Raw genomic sequence first — 8,403 nt, 5'->3', positions numbered from 1 at the left:
TCTGGGGATGATGTGTACTATAAATTCTTTGATTGGGATAATAATTTCTCTAGTCAAAATAGAAAAAAAATATTTGAACACAGACGTTCAAGACAAAGGCGAATGAGACTTCTCATATATCTTAGCAACATTTAGATGGAAATCAAATTTCAATGCAGTCCACTCTGCTTTTGAAGAGGCTTTGGTTCAGCTCCCAAATCCTGATTGCAGTCTCCTATGAGAGAATAGTCAGAAGGGGTCTTCTTAAACAACAAACCTATTTTTAGTGGTGGAGCTGCTCTTAGTAACTGTGTCTGCATGGGACTGATAGCCAACACTGTCTTTGGAGGAAGTCCTAACCTTTCCTTGCATACCTTCCCTATATGTGTAACAGCATCTCTGTTTTCACACTCAGTAGTCCACATGCTATCTTATCGCCTTTAGCTCTGACAATAACAACAGCTCCACACACATCGTCACTGTAGTCATCAAATGACTCCCCAATAAGGCACAGCAGTGTCTCTAGCTAAAAGGGATCAAGGTCACTTCGTCTATGCTGTTTGTTTAACATAATTAGCCATCATCCTCCTCAGTTGTTTTTTTTTTCATCTTCCCACATAGGTCCGATCCCAACCTTAAACAGCGAATAGTCAGAGCGAGGCATTAAATTACTAGAAAGGTGGATATGGTTGTATGCAGCACAGAAGTCCTCAACAGTATCAAACTTAGAGATCAGACGAAGGTTAAATTGCCAAGTTTTGCTCTTATCATTTTTTAAAAATCCAGAGTGTCCATCTGTTCTGTAGTGGATGTTTAATGTGGTCTTCAGGGTTGGCAGCGTCCTGATTGGTTTCAGTTTTTTCTTCTTCTGCAGGTGCAGGGTTAGGAGTGGTGGTGGTTTCTGATTCCACAGTCACCATCTTAGATCTGTCTAATCAGACAACCCCCCCTGAAGCCATAAATGATCAATCCCCTACCCAGGTTATTGCCATGATCATCTTTTTTAAAGAGTAGATGGATAAAACCACAGATATTTCAAAGTACTAAACTAAATGTTTAACAAGGTTTCCTTTTCACTACAGATGCCTAAAGTATTTATTTTAATTCCTCCTGTTTAAAGATGATTCTATATATAGCTAACTCACTTTTACATTTTTATACACTGAAATATCTAAAGAAGAAAATAATAGATGGACTGGCAATATGGTGAGACTGTGGAATGTCTGATAGGTTGAGTGTTTCCTTGGCATCCTTGTCATGGCAGAAGAAATCAAGAAAGACAGAGTATTTGGGGTGCCTGGGTATATTACCTGTTTTAAATTTAAGGGAAGACATAAAGAGTCACAAAGATTGGGCACCATGGAAGCATTAGGATTTGTGTGAATGAGTGACTAAATAATGAATGCATAGATGAAGACACTAATAAATGAAGGAAACGTATTTATTAAGTGCTTACCATATGCAAAGGACTATACTAAGTGCTGAAGTTATAGAAAGAAAATCCATCTTCAGTTTGTCGTGGTGGTTGTTCAGTTGTTTTGGTGGCTTTTTTCCTTACTCTTTGTGACTCCTTTTGCCATTTTCTTGCAAAGATATTGGAGTATTTTGTAATTTTTTTTCTAAAGCTTATTTTAAAAGTGAGGAAACTGAGGTAAACATGGCTAAGTGATTTGTCAGGAGTCACACAGTGTCTGAGGCTCAATTTGAACTCAGGCCTTCCTGATTCCCAGTCTGGTGCTCCCTCCACTGCACTATCTTGCTGCCTTTTCAACTCTTAAGTACCTCAAATTCTAGTATAGGAGACAACACATAAGAGGTGTCAGGTGTATATCGAAAGGAAAGTTTCATAGGAGTAGCAAAGAAGATAGTAATGAATCTTCTTTAATGTCATTTTCACTGATTAAATCTTATTCATTTCTCATGTTGGAGAATTTGATAGGCCAAGGACACTAGGAACAAGACCTTTCTTCTTAAGGTCTTCAGTGGTTTTTGTTGCAAAGGAAACAGGAATTTCAACCCCTGCAGAAGCAGGTCCCATATGTGAGCTCCATAGGGATTGTTTCCTGTAATGATAGCATCAGGGATTTGTGTGGAAGCAGGAAAGGTCACCCATAGAATGTTGACCCTCCCCTGATTTCTGGACATTCCTGCTATTTGGTGGCAGCTAGGCAGCACTTGGTGTTGGCAGTAGGGAGGAAGGTGAAGTTCTTCTATGAAAGGATTTAACCACTCAGTGACGAATATAGAGCTTAAGCTGGAAGCATGGTCAATGGCCCATCAGGGGCAGGGTGGTGGTGGTAGTTGTAGGGACACTGATATTCCAAGGATCTTGAGCCTTACAGTTGTGGAATAATGAGTTGCATGTCTTTCCTATGTGTATGAATTGCTACCATTACTTTGTGCCCATTTTTCTCAGTTTCTGCTTGCATTTATGGGAAGTATCATAAATTTAAAACTTGAAAAAATCTCAGAGAACATCTAGTCCAACACGTTTATTTTACAGGTGAGAAAACTGGGACTCAAAGAGGTGAAATGGCTTCTTTGAGGGGCTACAAGTTGTACATGTCAGAGGCGGAATTTAGACCCAGGCCCTTGGACTCAGGGGGCTATAATTCTCTTTATTCCATACCAGTCATGGAAAGCAACAGGCAGAACGAATATTGTCCACATAAGTAGGAACACAAATTTTTTTCTTAATGTCCTTGCTCAAAAAAGGGATCACTCCAACATTACATGGCTATACTCCATTACACTTAGAAAAAAAATTAAATCATGACCTGCTTTATATTTGTGATTATTCTTAGTGTCAGTGATCATTTTCCTTTGTCTTATTAAACATAATCGTTTCAGCCTTTACTTCAGATTTTATCAGTATTTGGTCTGAGTTTTATTGTTGCTATTTTGATTTTATTTACTGAAAGCAGCCTAGATTGAGTGCTAGACTCAGAGCCAAAAAGACTTTATGCAATTCTGCCTCTGATGCTTAATATTTGTGTGACCTTGAATGAATCATTTAACTGCATGGGTCTCAGTTTCCTCATATATAAAAGAATATGGCTAGAATATATCAGTGCTGACTTCCTTTCTACCACTGAGCTAGGAGTTTATATTGTGTACCTTTATACTACTCTCTAATATTTATCTATTAAGTTCAAATAGGATAAAATATGCCTTAGTCGACAGATTTTTCACGTGCAATGAAATCACAAATCCTTGACATATTGACTTAAAAACACATTCATTTGCAGTAACTTTTCATTCAAAACTCAGTATGCATTTGTGTTGTCTTAGAAATGATGGTGTAATGAAGTCTCACATAAAAAAATCACAGATCCTTAACATATGGTTAATTTAAAAAAATACTGCAGATCCTTTTGAATCAAGCCCACTTGGATAATTTTTTTCTACTTTTTAGCTTGCATTTTTTCTATTTAATGGTGTGAAATTAAAACCAATTTTACTGTCCACTCTTGAATAAATTACCATAAAATGATCTGGGGAATTTTCAACCCTAAGAACAAAATGTTGATATGAAATTCCCAATTCTATATTGTTTAGCAATCCACCTTAATAATATAAACTAATTTTTTGTTGTTGTTTTTCCTGAGAATGTGTATGGTCAGAGTGGATAGAATTTTTACTTTAACCCCTAGAAGTATGGTGTTCACGTCTGACCTCTTCAAGACTGGCTAAATGATCCTTGGGCATTCTCTACCACCTCAGCACTACTGGGAACTTTCTCAGACTTTAAGATTCAGAGGGAAATAACAAATTACAATATCCATTCCTATTAAAAACACTAGAAAACATAATTAATTAATCTTTTCTTAAAGCAAAAAGTAAAATCTATCTAAAACCAAAAGTAGGCACAATCTGAAATGGGAAGAAGCTAGAAGCATTAACAATAAGGTCAGGGGTTACCATTATCATTACTGGGTTGTTGATTTTTTTTTGTGGAGGGGGGAAGGCAAGGTGATTGGGTTAAGTGACTTGCCTAAGGTCACACAGCTAGTGAACTGTCTAGTGTCTGAGACCAGATTTGTACTCAGGTCCTCCTGACTTCAGGGCCAGTTCTCTATTCACTGTGCCACCTAACTGCCCCCCGTTATTATTACTTACATTCAATAATGAATTTAGAATTAGAAGCACAACAAGTGTCATTCAGATGTATCCAACTCTTTTTGGCCCCATGAAACATAGCATGTCAATACTGTCCATTAAGTTTTCTTGGTAAAGACACTAGAGTAGATGCCATTTCCTTCTACAGTGTATTAAGGCAAACAGAGGTTAAGTTACTTGCCTAGGGTTACATCATTAGTGTCTAAGTTTGGATTTGAACTCAGGTTTTTCTGACTACAGTCCCAGTATTCTATACACCGAACACCTAGTTGCCTCACTAAAAATGCTAGATATAGTAATAATAAAATAAAAAGAAATTAAAGGAATAAAAATAGGAAATGAGAAAACAGATTTATCACTCTTTGCAGATGATATGATGTTATAGTTAGAGAACCAACTAAAAATAGTGGAAACAATTAACAGTTTCATCAAAGTTATAGGATGTAAAATAAACCTATATAAATCACCAACATTTCTATATGTCATTTAAAATAAATTAGGTTATATAAAATATTTGGGAGTCTACCTGCAAAGATATACCCAGGAATTATAGGAACAGAATTGCTGAGAAATTTTCACTCAAATAAAGTCAAATCTAAAAAATTTAAAAGTATTAATCGCTTGTGGTTAATTAATCGCTAGGCTGAGCCAAGATAATAAAATTGACAGTTCTACCTCTCAACTTACTTATATATTTCCATTCCAATTGAACTACCAAATAATCATTTTATAGAGCAACAAAAAATATTTGAAAATTATCTGGAAGAAAAAAAGGTGAAGAATCTGAAAGGAGTTAATGAAAATATATGAAGGAAAGCAGTCTAGAAGCTCCATATTTCATAGTATATTATAAAACAGTAATTATTAAACAATTTCATATTTGCTAAGAAATAGAGTACCAGATAAGTGGAATAGATTATGTAAATGAAACACAGGAATAAATGACCATCACAATTTATTTCTTGAAAAATTTAAAGATCCGAATTTTGTGGCTAAGAGCTCACTATTTTACAAAAATTCTGGGAAAAAAGAAGCTAATTTGGCAGAAATTAGGCATAGAACAGCATCTCACATTGTATACCAAGATAAGATTAAAATGAATGAATTATTTAGACATAAATGGGAATACCGTAAATAAATCAGTGGAGCATGGTGAGATGAATGAAGAGCCTAAGAGACACATTCTGAGTAATTAAAAAATAATATATTAATTCACCTAGGAAATAATAAATTGATGGTCTGTGGTTTCTCTTGGTCACTAAAGACAAAACTATAGAGATCCCTGAATGTTTAAATATCTTTGGAAAAGGAGGTACCCCTTACAGGTGAAATTCAATCCCGATTGGTGAAGAATTAATGAGGGGTCGACATATTAATAAGGAGGTTGGCTAAAAGTCTTTTGAGCAAACAAGACATAGGATCACAGAGAGCAAAACACATTTTCATTACCTGAAATTAAAGTGTTTGAGCAAATAAAACTAATGTAGCCAAAATTAGAAGGAATATGAAAAACTGGAAGGAAAATTATAGCAAGTTTCTCTTATAAAAGGCTCATGTCTCTCTCTCTCTCTGTCTCTGTCTCTGTCTTTCTCTCTCTCTCTCTCTCTCTCTCTCTCACATATGCATGTATGTGTATATGTATATATGTATTTATGGAATGAGATAAACTTTTTAAAATTAAGAGCCATTCCCCAGTTGATAAATTATAAATGGTCAAAGGATGGAACAGGCAGTTTTCAGAATAAGACATCAAAGTTATCAACAATCACATGAAAATTCTCTAAATCACTACTGAATAGAGCAATGCGAAGTAAAACAACTGTGAGACAACACCTGACAACTACCAGATTGGGAAACATGACATAAAAGGAAAATGAAAAATGCTGAATGAGATGAAAAAAAAATGAGACATGAATGTACTGTTGGTGAAGTAGTAAACCAGTTCAGCCATTTTGAAGAACAATTTTGAACTATACCAAAAGGGCTAGAAAATTCTGGATACCCTTTGACCCAGAAATAACAGTAATAAGTCTACACACAAAAGAGATCAAAGAAAAGAGGAAAGGATCTGTTTGTTAATATGTATGTGTGTATATGCATATATATACACATATATACATATATATATGTATCATTTCTTTTTGTAGTGACAAAGAATTGTAAATTAAGGGAGTGCCCATCAATTGGGGCATGGCTGAATGAGTTGTGATATATATTCCGATGGAAAACTGGTGTGCTATAACAAATGACAAACAGGATGTTCTCATAAAAACCTCTGAAGATTCATATGAAGTGATGTAAAATGATGTGAGCAGAACAAGAACATTGTACACAGTAATAGCAAATGTTTAAGGATGAACAATTATTAAAGACTTGGACACTCTGATCAAGACAATGATCCAACACAATTAAAAAAAAACCATAATAAAAAATTTTGAATGCTTACTGAAGTATACTTAAAGAAAACATTTCATTTTTCTTGGGTGTTTTTTTCTGTTTTCTTTTACAACATGACTAATATGTAAATATTTTGTATAACTTCATATGTATAACCAATATTAAATCTTTTGCCTTTTCAGGAGTGAGGGATGGGAAGGGCATAGAAAATTTGGAACTCAAAATTAAATAAAAATTTAAAATGTATATATAATTTGTAAAACATTTAATAAAATACGTTTTAATATAGAAGAATTAATATTATGAATGCAGAGTGCCATGAAAAGGCATATGAACTGAATGAAAATCATTGAAGACAGCAATACATATTATTACATTGTACAACAATATAATTGAAAGGAACAAGAATGTATTGAAAAATTAAAGTGATATTTTTAAAAAGTTATCTGAGAACATTTAGAATGATTTTTTAAAATAGATATAAAATAATTTATATTCTGTTCTGTTTTAGGTGGTAACCTAAAGAGCAAACATAAAAAAGGCTTATTTTTATCTTTTTGTAGCTTAACAAAATACTCAGTTGTGTGCCAAACTCCCACTGTTTTGTTCCAAATGTTGTCTCATTTTCCAACTAAATTTATGAGACTGGTCTGTATCAATATGCAAATTCCAGAAATTTGCATGCATAGGTAGGAATTGGGGTAACATTTTGTCCTATTTCATATACAGGAGGAGTTCATATGTCAATATCCTGTTGCTATATAAATAGATCTTAGTGAGTTTGCAACTTCCAGGGTTGAGGTTTTGGACAACACTTTTTTTTTTTTTAAGTGAAGTGCTAAAAATTCAGTTTCATGCTGAGCTCAAATTGGACCTTTAATATAATGAGCTGCTTAAGTAATTTTCAGTACTTTGCCATTGTTGAATTAATTTTTCTATTCCTTAAATTGGTTCATAGTAGTTCAGACTTTTACTTTTGCTGAAAACTCAAATTCAGAAACTATAGCAAAATCAAGGGAACTTGAAAGCTATCTAGACTCCTACTTATCAGAGGGAGCGTCCTAAACACAACATCCCTGGTAAGTGGTCATGTGTCCATTTTTGTTTGAAATCCTTTTATGAGGGCTCACCTGATCCCACCTGATACATACATTTTTGCTCTCTTGAGACTGCATCCCATTCTTTCTTCTGGACCAAACAGACCAATCTGATACCTTATCTATGTGCCAGCCTATGAATACTGAAAACATCTCTTTTTAATTCATCTTAAAGTCAAATTACATATTTCAATTTAATTTGTGTGCAGTGAATTCCCAACCATGCCATAAAATAACTTTTCTTGGACACCATTGTTCTCCCTACATATAGGCCTTATATGCACCAAAAAGAAACAATCCAAAGGAAGCCATAGCTTTGTTCATTTCAATTATTTTCATATTAAAATGCATCAATGATAATTTGTCATGTTCTGTATAAACCCTAGAATGGTGATAAAATTTGGAGATACCCTTGTATTGGCTTGGTTTTCAGGTTGTTAAAACCCAGCGCTTGTGAATCCCACTTATGGGATGGACCTGCTGATATGAGGACAGGGTCCTGAACTGGGAGGAGCTGGTGTGGTGGATGAAGAGGCCCAAGCAGAGAGAGAACAGAAGAACTTTTTGGGAGCAGCATCATGGAGGCAGAGAGAGAGACAGAGAGACAGAGACAGGGACAGAGAGACAGAAAAAGAAACAGAGGCAAAGAGACAGAGAGACAGAGACAGAGAGACACAGAGAGACAGAGAGAGACAGAGTGAGACAGAGAGAGACAGAAAGAGACAGAGAGAAAGAGAGATGGAATAGGCAGGGGCCAGAGTTGCTGAGAGAGAGAGAGAGAGAGAGAGAGAGAGAGAGAGAGAGAGAGAGA

The 8,403-nt window shown here is 35.0% G+C and overlaps 1 pseudogene; it reads right to left on the bottom strand.

The window, feature by feature from the left end:
- Positions 1–235: 235 nt before the first annotated feature.
- Positions 236–914, bottom strand: LOC138158428 (eukaryotic translation initiation factor 4E pseudogene; annotated as a pseudogene).
- Positions 915–8,403: the final 7,489 nt, after the last annotated feature.

The sequence above is a fragment of the Petaurus breviceps genome, unplaced genomic scaffold (assembly GCF_028583685.1).
Source record: "Petaurus breviceps papuanus isolate PSGF00001 unplaced genomic scaffold, PetGlider_PUasm1.0 174, whole genome shotgun sequence".
NCBI classification, from domain to species: domain Eukaryota; kingdom Metazoa; phylum Chordata; class Mammalia; order Diprotodontia; family Petauridae; genus Petaurus; species Petaurus breviceps.
Note: the sequence above shows the minus strand (reverse complement) of the source record. Positions and strands in the feature narration are given on the sequence as shown.